We start from the raw sequence: 20,505 nt of genomic DNA, 5'->3' as shown, positions 1-20,505 counted from the left end.
ATCGTTCGTGTTGAGCGTTTTGTTTCACTTCTTTCATTCGCGCGCGACACGCGGGTGAAGGCGAATGAAAACATCGATCGCATACTTTTAAACAAACCTCCTTCAACATCACTCACCGTACACCCTACAGCCTGCCTTGTGCATAGGGGGGGAGGGGGGACTGGGGAGGGCAGAGAATAAGAAAGTAAAATTTTCAAACACCACTCGGAATTGTTGATTTGCTCCCTGGCTGTCTTGTGCAACCTGCGCGACTGAAGACACAGTTACGAGGCATCACTGATTCTTGTCTGCTCCTCTCATTCGTGGTCCCTTGCGCCCCACGATCCCTGTCCTCCTACCGGTGGCCAATCTTATCAATATTTAATTCAGGTTTTATCCTCGTATTACACCTTCTTTCACCCGTGTTGCGCGTCTGTTGGCCGATGATGAATGCGCATGGGCGCGTTTAGCGTTTGGACACAGTGTGGACGCTCACTACAGCCGATTTCCCGTTCACTGGGTTTCCGATGGATGATCGGTACCATATACGCCTCGGGCTGGCCCTATTTGAATATTAATGAAGTGTGAGAGAGTGATTTGGAGCGAATAATCGCAACATTGGTCCCTGCACGACCAAGCTACTTCGGATGAGATGAGCTGAGTATTGCCATTCTAGCTCAGCTAATGGGGTACGATGATGAAAGACGGCGCGAATGGGGAAGCTCACTGATGCGGCCTCTTTCTCCAGCCCGGACAGAGGCGACGTCATGCAACGTGATTGAACAACACTTGTAACAATTAAATTGAATTAATACCTTCTGTTCGACAATTTTCACCATCACTTCAGGGCGTAAACGTTGGATCGTAATGAAAATGATGAGCAGTAGATTCATTAAAATTAATCATAGTCATATTCCACCGCATGAAAGTGCCTTCACCTAGTCACTAGTGCATCATATTCTATCTTTCACATGAATCAAGTGCTGCATGGCGCAGCTAATTAATTTGATTAATTTTAGATTGCATCCATTAAGAAAGGAGCCATTTTTTCGATGCATCGAAGTGGATCAACAATACTTTGAAAGCGTTCAGCATTCAAGCTACAAAGCGACTTATATTGTGAGGGAATTTAGCTTGAATATTATTGAGCATATATTTGAAGAATGAATCAATTTTTCACCAAAACAGCTTCATTCCACATGTTAATCCACCAAAAAAGTCAATCCTAAACCAACCTTCTCCCGTCAGCACACGGCACAATCTTCACAAAAAGTCAACCAACTCTCCATCAATACATTCCATCCATTCATCCTATCAATCAGCACATTTCCCAATCGTGTGACTATTTGGTTGGCTCGGAACGCGCTGACATCGCGGGACGTTTGGAGGGGCTTTTTTAATGTGCCTACCTTCCTCCGTGCTCGTGAATACAACGGAGACAATTAATCCCAGCTGGGATTCGGAGCTTTAAATACCAGATGACAAGAGAGCGTCACTGTGTGCGACAAGCCAAGGAAGAAACAAAAAAAATACAGTGTACAACAAAAAAAAAAGAAACAATAAGCCTCGACTGTCTCAACAATCGCGCGTGGAAACGTTTCGAACGTCTCAAACGATTTCGGCGGGTGATTTATCGTGATGGCACGCCGGCCAAACGACATCGATTGTGGTCGAAGGCTGTCCATCTATATTTAACGATTGGTACACGCGAAAGCAGCTGACTTTGAAAGAGGAAGTGCTTTCGGATCAAATTTCGGATACGTTTTTTCTCGCTTCGTTTGTGCTAGTGTTATTTCGAACATTGAAATCCAAGGATGGTTCTTGTGCTCTTTCGGCAACGAGCGTTCTCTCCCATTCTCGTTAAGCGCTTAGAAACGGTATTAATCATCTTACCACAAAAGCGCACACAGATGCGCTGCGACCTGCCCCGGGGTGTTTTAACCTCGTTAAAGGTGTATCAAACAGCCCATTAATTAGCTGCTGATACCGCTGACGCTAATGCAGCGATTATCAAATTAACACTGTCTTTTTCCCAATGGCGCACGAAAGACGGAGATCGCCATCGTTTCGTTTAGCTTGAGAATGAACATCGTCACACAAAAAAATCACACAGACTACGATAGCGTGGCTTTTTTTTGCGTACAAAATTGCAGTTCTCTTCCTTTTCCAAACTGCCACCAGCAGTGACTTACGGCACTGTCTGCCCATGCGTTGCCGTGGCAGTGGCCATCATGTTCGAACGTGTTCTTCTTCACGCACGCATACGCAACTCGACCAGGTCGATAGTCCGCGGCCTTAAATACGGATCAGCTTAAACGAAGTGATCAAATCGCGATCGGAAGATCAGGGGGGAATTGGTTCTCCACACAAACACAAACAGCCCAGATAAATAATGAATAATTTCCTAATTAGTGGTCCGTATCTCGCTCTCCGCGTGTTCGCGCACCGATTGCGAGCAGATCCACTGTCCAGGAACGCCAAAGAATCCGAGGGTTGTCGAGGTCGCGGTCCGCTTCTTGCGAGAGTTCCAATTAAAAGCAGACCACCGCCGCGCGAGTCCCATGGATCTATCGATGCCGTTCCTGCGCCCCAACGCTCACCTTGCTGCACTCTTCCTGGGAGGGGGATGCGAGCTGGAGGGAGACGATGATGGTTTCCTGTCTGCCCTCTACCTGCACGGCTCGATCGAGAACAGTGGTCATTGTCCTGCCCTTCGTGCGCTCACCGCCTTTCCCTTGCGATGCGATTGAACGACGCATCTTTTACGGCTCGCCTTCGCTGGGACCCAATTCGGCAGCACTGCTCCTAATCACAGGCGTGTTGGACAGATTCTTCCTAGAAAAATGACATCAGCTTTCAGACGCTCTGCTCGCTCGCTGCGACCCTACCCACGGACACTAAAGTTCGATGGATAAAATAATAAAATAGCTCTATTAATTGTCCCCAGAGACAGAGACGGGGTGATCATGTGTGTGTGTGTGTGTACGATCCCTGGGGACGGCCGGGATTTAGGAACCAATCTCAAACTGGAAGATGATAGCTAAAACAAAACGAGATGGTGGTCTAGCAGAAGAACGCAACACAAACAACCAAACAGCCAAACACACACATACACACTCATTCACAGTCACAGATTCCAACCCATTCCGACGGTCCGGTCTGATGTTTTCAAAAGAGAGGCATTGATTAATAGCGTCGGTATTGGGAGGGCCATGGGGAAGAGTTTGGAAATGTCTTTTCCCGCGTCATCACGGCCTCCGGTAACGCTTTTGGGGTGGCAAAGAGACAACACACCGCGGGAGTATGCCGCGGTCAAAGGGGGAACACGGGATGAGCGATATCGATTTCACTCGCGATTCGAGTGTTTTTCGTCGGACTTTAAGTTTGCCTTTTTCTTCTTCTCGCTGGCGCAGAAGATTCATCCGCTTGACAGTTTGCTGGCATTGCATAGAGTTTGGAGCTTTTTTTGGGCGGTTATCATGTCACCAACATCACCACCACAGCAGCTTGAAGATCCTCCTGGTCTGCATGGTTCGGTTCCCTCCCGCTTCGATTGGAGGAAGGAGAGAGGAGACACTAAATATCTTATCAGCGCGCGGTGATCTTGAAAATGAAACGAAAACTTTGTCGATCTTTACGGCGCGGTAGGACAGTGTCCACTGTTGGACAAAGTGGTTTTTCTCCGCTCTTATCCCTGTTTCTGCGCCACGTCGTTTCTCTGGTTAAGTCATTCCCGTTGCTGATGGTTTGTGCGCTTTTTGTGGTGTGGTTTTTTGTTCGGTCCGCCGCTTCCAGCCTCACTTTTCGTTTGCTGCTTCATTTAACTCGTTATTTCGGGGGTTTGCGCTGTTGTCGAGCATGGGGTAATATATTGATTGCGATGGCAATCGATGCCGATGGGCGATAGTGACGACGCTGATCGAATGAAACGCCACCGGACCGCCGTGATCGATGGATCAGCGATGCTGTCGCCGTCCGGTTGGTGTGTCTAACAACGAGACGGTTGAATCAGCTCAACTTCCCGTTTAATCGTTTCCATAGAGTGTAGGGCTCCATTTCAAGGTTTCGCGCCTGTTCCATCATTTCAGTTTTTTTGTTTTGTTCCTCTCGATGTTTTTGGCACAAAAAAATGGAAATACCAATAAATAAGCGGCTGTGTTTGGGCAGCATTTTTCCTTTTGTGTTACGCTTACCAGCTCCCCTTCCCTTCCGTGCTGCGGTGTCCCACATTTACTCACCCAAACCAGCGCCATGAATATTATCACCCTTGCGGCATCGTCTAATTCTCCGCTGCTAAGTAACGAGCCGCTATCCCTTTCTTCCGCGCTCCCGATCTGATTACACCGATAGGCGTACTGTTCAAGCCGAACAACAATAAAAAGAGGTAAATACATAGGCCATACCTTCGAGGCGGCACTGTACCGTGCCCGCGTCATTCCATTCGCGGGCCCGTGATCGAGATCAAGCGCGCGATCGATGTTCTCTTTGCTGTTTATTATTATCGTTATTATTGTTGTTATTCAACCCATCTCACGCGGCTCATTTTCACTGCTGTGTGTGTGGCGGGTAAGGATTATAATTTCATAATAAGATCATGCTCCGCCGCACACCATTGATTCATTATTCGGCACTAATTGAATCGGTGAATTATCATCGCTGCCCGATTTATGCGATGGCGTAAAAGAATAACATCGATCGCTGCACGGCAACCGGGGGAGCAGGTAAGGTTGATGAGCCGTTACCGGAGGGCCGTCCATATTGTTGCTGCTGCTGCTGCACCTCCAGTATTGGGGCGCATTGGGGCGAGCTTACTGCCAAAAGATGATACCGAAACGTGCTGTTTTATTTCTTCCTTCGTCCGTTTGCTTTGGTTCTTCCGTTGGTGTGTTAAATCTCATAATCTCCTCATCAGAAGAAAAAGAAACTGTTGACTCATTACCCCAGTAAAGCTCCCTTGAGTTTTGTGTGTGTGAGTGGGTCCAAAGATGGTACGTCGAAAAAAGGGGAATTGAGAATTTTCTCTATCAAACTTCTCCACGCCAACAGTCTTCACTTTTTTGGTATTGAAACAGGATAAGAAAACCAACACTGCCTTGCACTTCTTTGAACATTTTGCTAAAGATGCTGCATCAGAAATTTATTTTTCCTGTTGTTACAGCGACGCCAAGCAGACCGAGTATGTTTTGTATGTTTCGTTTCTGCATCACGTTTTAATTTTTGGGATGCGGAGTCTAAACGGAAAAATAAAAACACCGTTCAGTGGTCCTTTTCTTTGTCAATGCCACATTGGACGCTATTTTTCTGTTTTCGCTTTCGCACCGAAAACCTTCGTGCACTACTCAACCAGTGTGTGTGTGTGTGTGTTTTGTGCTTTTGCTTTGAGTTTATCTTAATTAGAATCTTCGTTCTACTTTTTTCTTCGATCTTTTTCCATCCCCCGAGTTCGGTAAGCACGCAAGGGAACCGTCTGGGGAGCAGCCGGGTGTAATCGATCGCGTTCTCGAGGAAACGCGTAGCCAAACCAGATGCAGAAGGAAGTGACTGCAACCTTGAGTATGATTGCTTAATGAAATGAATCAGCCAAATTAAATCAACATGCGGGTTGGTGGTGGTGGTTGGTGCAAAACCAGAACCATTCAAGGGTTTGCTCAGTTTGATGGACGTAGGTAAATAATTTGGCCTGGCTGTATTGGTTCCGATCGTGCCGGCCATAATACACCAGTGACGTCCCTCGAGGTTCGTTCGAGCAGACAAAACATGACTCAACATGACCCTCCCCCCCTCTCTCCTTCGCGTCGCGTTGGCGAGTGATGTGATTAGTTATCAAAATAAATCACGCATACCCACGGATGCGATCCGTCCGATGAACTGAAAGCGTTTGATCATCCCTCGACATGCCGAACGATCAATCCGATCGGACTCGCCGCTGAACGGCATCGTGATTTTGTACGCTTTGTTTTTTTTTTTCGTCTACGGTTGTTTGCTGTTTTTATGGCTGCATAAACAACGCGCGCCTCCACTGTCCCAAAACCGAACAGGCGTTGTAAAGATATAAAATTTCATTTAATTAGATGCAATTTTGAATCCCGTGTCGAGGCAAGTTGAAAGGATGCGCGAAACATCCTCGGCCGAAACAACACGTCCCAGCCAAAAAGGTTGAGAGTGAACCACTGGACAGTGGGTGTGTGTGTATGTGAGTAGATGACTAGTAGAGGCTTCTTTTTATTAGTTGGGTGTCTCTTGTTCTTCGCTTTCCCTAGGCCTGACAATGAACAGTGCAAAATGCATCCCCATCATCAGCGACAGCGATCGCTTTCAATGGGTTAAGGTGGAAAGCGTATCTTGCTGATCGATCGTTGTCGACGGTTGTGCCCGGGGATGTTTCTAGTTTGATTGCCCCGGCCAGATATGGCACAATGTTTTTTTTTTTTTTTGTGTGTTTGTGTGACTGCGTCCTCCACTTTAGCCATGGGAGCAGCGGGATGAACTTGTCCAAAAGCGAAACTACAAATAGCCGAGCGATCACATCATGGCACAGAATATGTTATACGCGACGATCTGCGAACACGATTGACCGATACGCTGGGCCGTCGGCAGGGGGACGATATATTGATAGAATCAATATGCAAACTAGCGTTGCGCTAATTTCTGAACCAATCGGAGCGATCGCCGGGCAGGGAAGCATCGCGAATGGCATAGGCGCTACATGTGTCGTCAGCGAGAGATATGCTGCACACGAGAATGCTCCGGCAACAAAGGCTCCAATCGCGAAGTATTTAACAAACCTCGGAGACCTGTTACGAAGGGTAGGATGCCATCGAACCCCCCCAACCGTAAGCCGTTTAAAGGTCTTTTGCAGAACGGCACCCGGCATTCAACGGTCGCGATCTGTCGCTGTAACGTCGGCTGGTCTGGGTTCCCGCGCCGCCAGCCCAGCAGAACACTTTGTTTTTTATTTTTATTTTCCTGCATCTACTTTTAAAATTCTAAACTTTATCTCCTGTCCCCATTCCGCGTCGGTTCGATTCGCTCTTCATTTCCATTCTCTTTGTTTTTGTTTTGTTTCTTCTGCGCTTCGCTAGAGGATTTTGCCATCGCGCCATCCGATTGATGGCAATCGCCTTCTTCCGACAATTCGCCAAGTTGAATTTTGTGTGAACGTGTTGCTGTGTGTGTGTGCTGTTTTTTTCTACTCCCAACTCCCCGCCTCACCCCAACCGTCGTGTCGCATTCCGTTGCCGTTGCAAACGATACCACACCGGCAAAGGCCACAGCAAAAGTTAACCTTTTCCGACCGAACTGTGCCAACGGGAACGGCCACGGGAATCGATCGCTTGAGGCGTGCGGCCATTTATGCTGCCGGCCAGTGCTGTCTGAAATGTTCACCACCCGTTTTCGTTTTTGTTACCTTTCTGCGTTTTCCTTGCCGACCTGTTCCTAGAGCCGCACCGAACGCAGCCCGGGTCGAACGCAATTAATTATCGTTTCTAATGAGGCTGAAAATAGTCAAAAGATAACCGAATTAATTAACCCCTCCCGCATCGGCAAAAGGTGCGGGAGTATCCGCGACCACAAGACGGCGGGGGAAGCGTAGAAATAAATCATGCCATCTTGAAACGGCCGATTTTCACAAATCCGTCCGCGCCATTCGAGAGAGCGGATTGATGGGCCCCTCCGAGATGGCTATCCCTCCGAGCTGTGCTGTTGGGCCCGTTTGGAGACAAACATTAATTTTCTAACCGACAATGAAATGCAATGCCGTGGGCCAAAAGGGTCACAGTTTGCGTCTAGCAGAGGAGTGGAATGAAACAAAAGAGAAATATCCGAACAAAAATAAAAAATAAACGCCTTTGAACATTCAACCCCTCATTTCGGGGTCAACACAAGTCGAGATAAATGCAGCTAGATTTGAAGGCCAATCTAGCTTGCTGCTCCTCTCCCTCCTCCCTTCCTCCTCTCATATCATTCCAATGACAGCCTGCCATCGGCACACGCTGAGTGGAATCTTTACCAGACGGGAGCCGAAAAATGTGGCAACTGCGAGACCCTTCGGCCACTTTGTAGCCGCGTGCCCATCTTATCAGCACGTGCAGCGGACCTCTCCCGAGTGGGTGGGATGAAAATAGAATTCTACGGAGCGATTCCCCAGCAAGCACAAGCTTCCAGCAAAATCGGGCCCGGACGGACGGCGCTCGTAAATCTTTACGGCGCAGCAGCGGCGCATGCCGCGAGAAAGGCTCGCGCAGAATTCTCGCACCGGGCTACCGAGCTGTTTATAAATCACGGTCGAAATTCACGGCTACTAAAAATGAGGTGCTGAAAAATTACGCCAACATGCTGTTTCAACAAACAACCGAAACCGCGATCGAAAAGAACAGAGCGCACCACGTTGAAGCGTAGGGGGCGGCTCGGGGACACAATTTTGGTGGCTTTACGATGAGCCGCCGCGCAACACACGGCGCTCACAACATGCTCGCGGTTGCCCCTGCGTAAAGTGGGCTTGTTGTCTTGTGTTGCTTTTATTGTGGCACTTTTTTCGTCCACTAACCACTGTCGGGCTTGTTTTACTATCGTTCTTCAACCCACACGCCGTGGTCGGCAGATGTGTCGGTTCGTGAAAGAGAGACAGAAGGAGAGAGAAAGAGAGAGAGAGAGAGAGAGAGAGAGAGAGAGAGAGAGCGAGCGAGCGAAAAACCCACCCCGTGCGGAATTATTCATAACTCTAATTAAATGTTGAACCCCGAAACGATTTACGATGCCGAGCTGACGCGCGGAACGGAACCCAATCATGGTGCAGCAGGGCGGACGATAAAGCCGGCGACGAAGAGGCTCTATTTCAAGTCCATTTCCCACTGCCCGCGGACGAGAAGGACCGAAACTGGTCCAAGCAATCGAGTGCTCCGAAAATGGCAGCTAATAGAATTAATTGACAACTTCCCATCAAACTCTGGCCGCGCACACCGTTGCCGGAACGGGAACTGCCGGGCGCGTTTCCGTGCTTTGATTGTGGCTGGGTCTTTTTCTTCTTCTTCTTCTTCTTCTTCTTCTTCTTCTTCTTCTTCTTTCGTCTTTAGCCTTTCCCATCTTCAAGAGCGCAGCATGTAAAGTGAACGAAACGGTAAAAGAAAAATATGACACATCCCAGGGCGCAATCGTATCCCAGAATCAATGTTTACGGGTGAACCAAACAAAAAAAAACACACAAAACCACTAACAAACAAACGTTATACTACAAACCAATCCTAAACTCGGGCACGTCATCTCCTTTCCTTTCCGATATTGGGTTTGGGAAATGGGGATGAAAACATAATAAATCTTAGCCGTCGGGTCGAGACGCTCCACACTTCATACCGTACGAAGTGAAAGGACTTGACGGTGCGTAGTGCCTTACTATTGGGAGCTTACATAGTACGCAAGAAATATACACACTCGCGCTGCACATGCACACACAGCTATCAGTGTGTCTGGTCTATCATACCGCCCCGAATGGGGCAATTTTGCGGCGGAACCGATGGCACCATATGTCGATGATAATTATGCTGGGCGAGAAAAGTCACTCACGGCCTCGCCCGGGCTGTGCAGTGCCGCCGGTGTCGTCCCACAAAGTGCCCCACAGGTGCATGGTGGTGCGCTGGCGGATGCACTACACACTTGCGCACACCGATGCACAATTACGGTGGAATCTTGACCGATTGTGCGTGTGTGAATGTGTTTCGTTTTTTTCGCTGTCTTGTGTCTGTCTCCTGTCGCGACATAAGGACCGCTTTAGCGTCAAGCACACACACACACGCTGTGGACAGTGGATCCAACAACCCACCGGGGGGAAATAAATAATCTAAAGCAAAAACGGAATGCATTGGAAAGTAGCGACGTACAGTGGAATAAAGCAAAAAAAAAAACAAAAAGGCACAGAGACCCGGGCACCGAGCTAGAAATGCATCCCGTGAGACGCGTTTGTCATTTCTAGTTTACCGAACCGTCCATCCATCCAGCCCGGCATCTCGAGCGCGATGCAAGCAATCCTCAAGCTGACGTTTAATTGTTGTACAAATAAAACACTGCACTCTCGAGCCGAACGTGCTCCAGGGGGGGGGGGACACGACGGATCATCAAACTGATCGCACTAATCGCGCGCGGGAAAACAAACGAACGATCCAATCCAGGCCCCGAACAGGTTCTAGATACAGGTTCAGTAAGGGCTTGCATGTGTTCTTCGCACTCTTGCCACAGTGCTTTGTCATTCTTCCACTTCTTGGAAACCATTTCTCACTGTTTGGTTTCGTTCGATCCCGGCTGGGATTTTAATTTCCCCGTCTTTCCTATTAATCGCGTCACCAGGCCATCCTGCCCGCCGCGTGTGACAGTTACGCGACGTTCCGGTTGAGCGCCACATCATTGCGCCGTCGTCTCGGGCGGGTCGGGACTGGGAAGCGGCGGTGTAAAACACGCCAGGAGACCAATCAATAACACTGACGATTACGGATGTTTTATTTGTTTTTCGGCCGGACCGACAAGATTTGTGTGGTGCCCGATTTCATGACCTCTTGGCTCTGGAACCCGGCGGCCCCTGTCGCTGTGTGGCTTTGCTTTTTGGGATGGTGATTTGGAAATTTGGATCATTACCGGGGTTTTGGAGTTTAATCGATATCGTTTTTGACGGCAAGTCGCGATCGTACAGCATCAATCAGGAAAGGTAAAAGTGTCGTACGCAATTGGAACTCGCCTCAACGGTGCCATTTGCTCCGGGACCATTCGATGTCGTCAGACATTTATTGAACTTCGAACACCACACCAGAGCACCACGCATAAAATGCGATCTCTATTTCAACGGGGGGTCAATTTATACGTTCCCTCGCGGCTCCGGAGTCGATTTAGTCGAGTTCACAAAACCGCTGCTCGCCAGTCGAAAGTCCCGCCCGACCACCAGACTTGGTTCCTTTATTGCTCCGATAAATAAAGTGGTAATTAATTTTAACTGATCGTTCCATTCGGTACACGCGGTAATGAGTTTGTCCCCCTTTTTTCTGTTGAGGAAACCATCAGTGAATGTGTTCCGAGGCTGTGATGCAGCCCTGGGTCACCTTCTTCATTGGGGCGAGTGCATTTCGACATGTGTGTTACGGTGGACATGAAATGCGTTCACCGTGAGGGTGCACCATCCACCAACTGCCATGGGGACGTGTTTGCCATTCTGCGCCAATAACCTCCCCTAATGTAGTCATCATCACGATCCTCTCTGTACATCAATCCTTGCTGTCAACCAAAAAGCGCGGAGAAGAATCCAAACACTACTACTCCGAGCTCTGCAAATTCCACGAACAAACAGACAAACTTCACACTTCGAACAGCGGTCTATAGAAATTGCAAATGAATCGCCCGGTAATAACATTATAAATAAACACTAATGGCTTGATTATCCGGGAGACGTGAAGAGTAGAAAGAAGAGGTACACGCAACCGGGCCTGGTGAGAAGCACGCACTCTGCGACACAACAACTCTGCCCAGGTGGGACCTTCAAGCGCAACGGCGGGCAACTATGTAAGGTGTAAGGGGAGAGCGAAAACGCAATTAGTATGCGATGCGGAACTCGGTGAAGTCCCTCTCCATTCCCACCAGGGCAACCCTTTGGCTGCGTTCTTAACACCCGCGCAAACGATTCCACGCGGAAAGAAGACATTCCACGCCCGATCCGGTGTCTGATTTGGCCGCGCAAGGAATGAAGAGCACACCGGTTCGGCGGTGCTCGGCAAGCACGTCCCTTGTTGACGGGTATTTTACATTTAAATTATTTCTCACTTGCCGAGCACTTGAAACTACCCGGCTCCCCGTGTCACTCGCTTCTGACGGCAGTTCCGTCCTCTGCTCTGCTCTAGTACCTCGTAAAGCGTTCGGTAAGCGCGCGCGTGAGCTGCGTATGACTTTGAACTGCTTTGAAAAAGGATTCGTTGATCGACCACGACCCATGTCGACAGTGACGGCGGAACCTGACGGGAATGTGTTGTATCGTGCTCAAGGCTAAACTGCTAGGAATGCACGACTCTAGAACGTGCAGTAAATGCACATTTTTTCGGGTACATTTAACATGGGTGACATTTGGATTGTTGGAACTGAAAAACTCAACAACAAAACAACGCTCAACCCAGCCCCGTACAGGAAGCTCCAACGTTCCATCTCACGACCGTGATCGTTTCGATTCGAAATCCCCTTTGCAGGCGGGTGTGTAGTGTTTCGGAAGCGATGGCATTAGTTACCAGGATACAATAAAATCATCTCCTACCATAAAAAAAGCCCCGCCGAACGCTTGTACGGATAATTCGTGATTTCCTGTCCCGGGCTTAACCTCATCCGGAGCTAATCATTCGGACTGCGGCTGGCCTAATCGTTTGCCTATCGCGCGATACAAGACAACTGCTTTAAGCTCACCAAACGAATCCATCGCGCCACACTATCCGCTGGAGGGCTTTGGATTTGCCCGCAAGATCGCGCGAGATTGATGATCAAGCAAATAGTGTGCGAATCGGAGATAAATTCGCACACACAACGCCGCAACGGGTCAAGTGCAGTGAGGATCTGCTGCGCGATAGGATACGTACGCCGTCCACCTGTTATTAATTCTTTCTGTCATGGGTATGCGAGATAGTGGGGAAAGGGGAACGAGAGAAGAAGAAGCTTTCGCCTTATTTATTGCCCACTCCCTACAAGCTGACCGGCCGCGAGGGCCGCGAAAGAATACTTCCCCTAGCTTGTTTGGTGCTTGTTTGTTTGCGCTTTCTTTTGCTGCGTTTTAGAAGGTGCTGTTGTTGTCTTGTAGCCTTTTTTTCACCACTATCTTCCACTTACGTGGCGCACGCGATTCTTCCCTAGTGTGTTTCATCTCACCCACAAGTCCCGCTAGCTTTCAATAAATCAACCATTTGTGCAGACACACTGCAGTGCAATGAGGCGGCACCTGCAACCCCCTCTGAGGCTGGTAAGCCACCATCAACATCGTAAAACATATGTAGATTGAAATCTCTTGGACTTACACACACAGATGACGAGAACAACACCAAAATCATACTCTGGTCGAAATTGAAAAAGAAACTTCCAACGGTACGCTTCCAGCAGGGGCTTTTCGCGCGTTCGCATTCCTTCAAACATATGAGCACTCAGCTCGCCTCGCTTTACTTACAACCTTAGCCGCAACATTCCTATCTCTCGCCACTGGCCCGGCAGCCGAGGGAGTCGGACGTATGCGAGCTTTGCCTGAGTGTGGAAGAAGAAAGCATTTATCGCATCATTTCCTGTTTTATTTTATTTTAATCATACAGCGCGCGCACCGACCAGCGCCGGTCTGTGTACCAGTCTGTTCCCTACACTAGCTGCCATCTATCTCTCTCTCTCTCTTCCTTCTTCCCAACCGATCTTCAGACACGGTGCTGGGCCCACCCTCGAAAGGGAACTTTACGTTACGCGTAAACGCAAAAACAGAGGGAGAAACACCAAATCATAGCCGCATCGGCAAGATTCATTTCCACCCCAGCACCCTGGCCCGGGTTGCATTCGGGCTGGGTGGTTTGAAACAGCAACATTAACCATCAACCTTATGGCCTCCACCCGGCCTTCCCCGAAAACCGGCCCTTTCCGTAACGGAGAGAGACAGAGAGAGAACGGGGAGAAGATCTCGGGGTGGGATGATGCTGATTAATTGAGAAGATTTTCCGTTCCGCTTTTTCGCGTTTCCGAAGGACGGAACCGGTGCCGGAATGCCGTTCTTTGTGGTGGGCTTTTCGACTCAGTACCCCTCCCTCCCTGCCACTGCTCACTTGCTGTGGCAATCTGAACCGGCTGGCATGGCAGACAACGGCCCCAAAGTACTGCCACCCTGTGGCAAAATGGCAACCGAGGCAGCTCGATTGTCTCCCGCCGGCACGCCGTTTATGCTCAAGCTGCAAGTGTTTTCGGCCACGCTGCTAGAACGTACGTTTAAAAGAAGATGGAGAGAGCCATAAAGACGGGGGTAATTCTGAGTGAAGCGAAGAAGGGTGGCAAACTAATCTCGTGCAACGGCAAGTCGTTGCCGTTTTCGCGATAAGAGCACCACAGAATGGCAAGGATGTTACGCCAAACTGGCAGCAGAGATTAGGCGTCATAATTGCAGTTTAGTGTCGCCATCATGCTCGTGGTGTCGTCCGCGACGAAGGTGGTTGGTTCATTTGGTTCAGTGCCGTTGCCATGCTCACGAGCCTTGAAACCGACCGCAGGGTTACTAAACGATCCGTGCTGACCGCCCGGGGAGAAGCCATTTGTGCGGTGCAATAAATACACTTGGGAGGGTAAGATTTGTGGCCACTTTTATGAGCCGGAATCTAATTCCACCTCGTACAAGGGATGTTATCGATGTACATTGACTTCCTGGTAAGTGGCCGTATGCAAAGCTCTTGAGGAAAAGTACAGCTCCGCTTAATTTATGACACAACTCTCGCACACGGTCCAAAAACCTTCATAGACGGAAAGGGCTTCAAAACGCTAAATTGATTCGGATCGACTTCACTAATCATCTCACCAGCCGACACACGGTCGCAACTAGCAATGAGTTAATTAATAATAAATACGTTTTCACCCGCGCACCGATTCCGCCAAGCGCAAGTGCACGACTCACAGACACATGGTCACTCACCAAGGTTATTAATATCTTCACAAATTGATTTAGTCATTCCGTCGTCCGCACGGCACCGAACAGATCCAGTTCCCAACGCGTCCCAGCGCCTGCATCTCCTCTGCGCATGTTGTGTGCAAAATGTGCAAGTGCATGGGGCCGATCGTTGCGCCCACGGTGGGAACCAACCGACAGCCTGTCCGGAGCCTGCCCAGCCCTCGGACTCATGCCATGCCGCGGGCAGGTTTTCGCTCTCACACCATCGTCTTGTGCCACACACACCTGATCGGACCAGAAGTCTGCACCTTCGAGACTCGATTAGCATATATTGAGCGCTGCTCTGCACGATCGCATGCATTCCATTAGCCCGCCACCATCAGAGGGCTGCAACGTATCCGCGTGCGCTGCTCGACCATTCCCCTTTCGGTCGGGTGCGGACACTTGGTCCACATTTTGAACGGCTAAACATGAACACGTGTTTCGTCACAGGACGGTCGATCGTACCGCGCTGAGCCTGCCGTCCACTCTTTCACTTTCGATATTTCATCTCGCTTTTGGAGCGCGAGCTAGGGCAGTGCAGAACAGTGCGGGCTCACGCACGCACGATTCGCAATCAAGTGGAAACGGACCTGCTGCTAGCCCCCAAATCTTTTCTCTCCCCTTTTGCCTCCCCGTTTTCGATACCGTGCGTGAAGGTGTAATAATCGCATCGTTAGCATTCAATAAATATGAAAATTTATTCCAATGCTCCACCGGCACACCACCCATCGCAAACGCCCTCCGAAACCGTGGTTCAGCCGGGGTGGTGCGTGTGATTTGACAAAGCGCGCCCAGTACGAAAGCGCAGTTCGTGACGAGCGACGCTGACCGCGCACTCCCACGGGGGTGGGAAAATTGATGCTAAATTTGACATATCCCCCGCCACACACACACACACATATGTCGGCACAAATCCTTTCCCTTTTGATTGTGTGTTCGCCCACTCCAGCCGCATTGGTTGCCCTTTCCTTCGATTCCTTAAAATGGAAGGCCGGGGAAAACTGAACCCCGCAGATTACGGCAAGTGCTCGATGTCCAATCAATCAAAATTAACGAAATTCTTCCACTTTCCACTTTCGGCGGCACCACTTGACGAGCGCCGTACTTCACGGTGCGGCCACACGCTCTCTATCGCGAGCAAACAAATGCGAGCCATTCCGTGGGCAAAAAGCATTCGATCAACCGCTCGTCGCAGGACCCGCGCAAAGTGATTGGAAATGATTGTTTGTTTGTTTGTTTATTTGTTTGTTTGCCCGAGGGGTAAGCTTGTTCGCGCCTTGTTTGCTTATGTGGCCTAGGAAAGGGATGCGCGCGCGTGCGCGAGCATAAACGAGCACAATTTTTAGCGCAAGCACATTAAGCATTAACAGTGAACTTTGGTTTCCTTTTCCATGTTGGGTGGAATGTTTTCGTATGGATCAATTTTGGGCACAGTTATTCTGCCTTTTTTCAGTGAGATTTGCCATCTGCAGCTTGTGACTCACAGTGAACGATTTAGTACCTTCGGTTTTGTTTCTTTTCCTGTTCCCCCATTGGGCAATGAATCAATAGATCTGTTTTGTTTTCAAATTTCCAACACCCGCAAGATGTCATTTCGTAAATCTTCCACTAGACACATTCAATGGTCACGGCTATCGTCGGCTATAGTCAATCCAATCGTTCAGTAGAAATAAAAAAACGAACGAGTCATAACCGTTTCACACTACCATAAAGCAGGCGTACGAAATTCGATACATCCCAACACAACACACTTTTGCAGCAATGTGATAAAAACTGCTTATGTATGCTTCTCCTTTCCGTTGCCATTTCGGAGATGTAAAGGTTCTCAAAGCATCAAGCAATACAAACGCCCAAATAGCCCACAACACGAGATGGAACCAGGCGAAATCTGATGCAACATCCTGCATTCTACAATTTATCTTCGCATTATTACAGTGGAGAGAAATGAAGCGTTTGTCTTCCCGAGCGAAATCAGCTTCTCACCAAAGTGGCTAGCCAGAAATGGACACACGAAATGTATGCAAAATCAATTGCCGGTGCAAAGACATCGCGCCCGCGATAAGCGCGGCGAAATGGGCGAGCGAGTTCGTTGTTTTAATCAGTTGCAATCGCCGCTACGGACGTCCTCTTTTATGGTTGCACTTTTTGTTGCTGGCGTTGTTGCCGCTGCTGCTCGTTTCGGCACCCAAACGGGGACGTTAAGGTAACATGATCCACGCCTGGATAAAACCCACGGTGCTCACTCACCTCGCCAAACACCACAGCAAATGGACAGGGAAAGAAAGTGTTTTGCAAGACACCAGGTCCCAGCTCACTGACTCAAGGCGGTTGAGGTTCGGGTGCGAATAAATATCCGATTTGTAACAGTCGTTGAGTGTTTTATGTTTTCATGGTGATTTCTCGCGGCGGTTTGCTGCCCCGATATGAACGTGTTTAGCGCATTCCTTGTGAGCGCACCTCCTGGCTCGATGGCACTACACCGGGTACGATGTTAATTTGCTCGGTTCGTCGTTTCGTTTTACACTCACACGAACATGTAAGCGGGGTTTGCCACCTCATCTTGACCAGCTCGCATTGAAGTAAAAGCAATTGCATTGCTCATATCGTGTCCAGAACGAAAGTGGACCTCAGCCCGTGGAATGATTTTGAACCGCAGGGTCAGAAAGCGCTGTTGGTCAGTCCCGCGGTCCCGCGGTTGGGAAGCTTTTGTTTTGCCCTTCTGTTGCTGCTGCTGCCGTTTACAAAACAGTTCCATTTCGTTCTGAATGTAATGCAATGCTTATGATAAATGGCTTCTGTCGCTCTCAGAACTCCCGGGTCTAAAGTTGGGCCTGGGTTCGACGAAGCAGGCCCGATTTTACGATGTTCTTGGCATCGCCGAACGTGATCTATGACCCGCGGGAAGCGGACAATGAACGCAATTGCTTGCGCTGGAGGTTCGCTGCTTTTCTAGCGTTAATTTTTTCGTCACTGTCATTGGAGCAGACTTTTTTTAACCTCAACATACACAGACATAGTGTGTGCACAATTCATGGTCATCCGAGGCAAAAAATAAAGAGAAAAACGCTTGTTGACCCTGTAAGCTGCCACCAGCAGACAGGAAGATCCATCCGAAGTAGCCGGCAGTATCGCGCCTCAAAACATCGCCAGATTATGTGTGTGTGTATGTATGTGTGTGCGAGACACAACACAACGACATTAAAAAAACCAGCGTGTAGATGGTCGGTTGCGTTAATGATTGTGTATGTTGATTCCCTTTTTTGGAGTCGCCTGGCGCAAGGAGCATGAGGCGCAACATGGCAGGGCTAAATGAGCATAAAAAGAAACGAACCAGCCGGGTGCGTGGTGGTGGAGCAACTCGATCGTAAAAAGTGGCAGAAGAAAGAAGCAATTTAACGCTTACTTCACTTGATGCGCCTGTCCGGTTCGCATCATTCCTCTTCTGGCACGGTCGGAGTGCTGTACTCGTCGTTTGTCTGCTGCTTCGTCGCCAAAAGGTGTCGTACCGTCTCCCGCCATGGGCCGCCCCTGGGAAACAGGGGGCCCCCGTTCAGCAGGGATGAGGAAGTGATTGCTGCGAAGATTCACCTATTGTGTCACATGTATGGGATACGGGATGGCCCCGGTTGTAAGCATTTGTACTTACAGACAGGCAGGACATCTCTCCCGTCCCGTCGTGGCGTGGCCCTTTCTTCCATCTTTCGTTCCTATTCGGCTATTCTGTTCTCACAACACTCGCACACTCGCTGTGATTCGTTTACGATCTTCTTCTGAGGCGTTCAATGTTGCAGAGGCCTCGTTGCGCACACCGATTTGGAACGGGAGGTGAGTGAATACGAGCGATGGCAAGCGCAACAGTGACTCACTGGACTGGCCAGTTGGAAGTTTCTCAAGAAAGCACTGGTGAGACATTCCACACACTCACACTGCCGAAGGCAAACAGCGACGCGTTCGCTGATCGTGAGACGGCCATCCCGAACACGATCGTACAGCCGGCTGCAGAAGAAGTTGCCGTTTTGTTTCTCCGGTTTTTTTTTTTGCGTCACCTTTTCGGGCTCGGAAATTAAACTCCTTCAGAAGAGAATGGAAGCGTGGAAGGCTTCCGAAGGAACGGGAGAGACGAAGAGCAATTGAGGAGTAAAATTGCTCCACCAAAAAAAACACACCTCAAATCACAACACAGACATAAATGCGAACGAAACTAAAGAACAGTGCACGAAAACAGAACGAAAGGTACGCCCGAGTACGAGAAAATTGTTCTTCCTTCAGCAGCGCGTTCCGAGACTCTGGTTCCCAAACAGCATCGCAAGCAAAGCATACCGCTAACAATCGCAGTTTGTTCATGAAATTTATTATTAATAGCGTAAGAAGCGCTTTGACAATGTTGTTTTCACTCCCGTACGACAAAAATGGTAGTTACGAGCTGTTTTATAAGCGCAAGCGTTCCCAGTTCATTCCCAACCCGGACCAAGCGACACATTTGGGATACTCATGTTTATGCCACTTACACACACTCTCTGGTGAGCGATTAATTTCGGTCAATCTGTGTAAGTGGTCTACTATCTCCCGGGCACAATGTCTTCTTCAAGCGACTTTATTATTTGGATGCGTGTGCGTGCAATAAATAATCACTATTTTGTTGATTTTGTAACCGCAGCTTTTCTGTCAGCTTTTCTAGCCATAGCCTTTTGCAGTTCAACCAGTTTGTCCTTGGTAAAATATTATCCATGAGAACGATAGCAACCAAAGACAACCCGCTTGGCCTTCGGGTTAACAGAGTGTGGGCTCCAAATCGTTACATTCCGATTGCATGATGAACAGCTCGCTAGCTCAGCCGAAAATCTCTGCTTCATGTCATCGAAACGTCTATTTTGTTTCCACGCGAGTGAACAAATACTAGCCTCCCGTGCGCTCGCAACCTCCGAAATGCTCAAAACCGCGCCAGTGGCTTTTTTTCTCATCGTTTTGTGTGTGGCAAAGCAGAAACAAAAAGTTTACACGCAAAACCTTACCGCAAGCGACGGACCAACTGCTGTGGCGTACCGACATCGGGGCAGGCCATCATTTCGGATGGTTAAAGTAATGGATGGGGCCGTAACGAGACGCTCCTAAACAAATGCGGTCCAATTGAGCGACAAACAACGGCCGAAATCATCGGTAATGAATGCGCAAAATGGTGCATCTCGTGCGCTATTTGCTCCCACAATGAAGTCATCACCGTGCTTCACCGAAACGTACCGAGTTGGTTTGGCCAACACAGTTCCGCTACCTTGACAGTTGAGCTGTCAGGGTGTGCTTCTGCCAACCTTTCCTTAAGCTGAAGCGTAAACACACTAATTATGCTGCCCGAGGACATCGATGGGGGGGACTTTTTCTGGCCACTGCTCGACATGATCCATCCGGTCAGGTCGAGCGTGAGCTACTATACTGGGCGGTCATTTTCCAATGATCGTAGCTCTCAGTTTCAAGGATCGATTTCAGCCGACCATGCCACCCTTTGCTGCCCGGAGGCTCGCCTGAGGAGAGTCGTAAAGTTGATTAAGCCTAATATTGGTAATTAATTTGCTAATTAATTGATGGGTTGCCGTAACATACATGCATGCATGGAAGAGTTTCAACGCAGGTTTTTGTTGCCAATTTCATCCGGAGAAGAGTGTGGTTTCGATGTCTTGGGCTCCAAAAATCGAGCCGGCTCCGTATTTATCCAACCGTGATCCATTACCACTAGGATGGATGGGAAAGAAGGGAAACCATGCAGATACGGATCATTACGATCGTTCATTAATAATCACGATACATACACGCTACGCGTGTGCACGAGAGATCGCCATCGACTCCCAAATCACAGC

General features: G+C 49.1%; 1 protein-coding gene across 1 annotated transcript in view; it reads left to right on the top strand.

The window, feature by feature from the left end:
* LOC1273981 (protein serrate) overlaps positions 1–20,505 on the top strand; it is a 105,941-nt gene that overhangs the window by 5,006 nt on the left and 80,430 nt on the right. The window lies entirely within an intron of this gene.

The sequence above is a fragment of the Anopheles gambiae genome, chromosome 2, assembly GCF_943734735.2.
Source record: "Anopheles gambiae chromosome 2, idAnoGambNW_F1_1, whole genome shotgun sequence".
Taxonomy (NCBI): Eukaryota; Metazoa; Arthropoda; class Insecta; order Diptera; family Culicidae; genus Anopheles; species Anopheles gambiae.
This window is presented reverse-complemented; position numbering and strand designations above follow the sequence as displayed.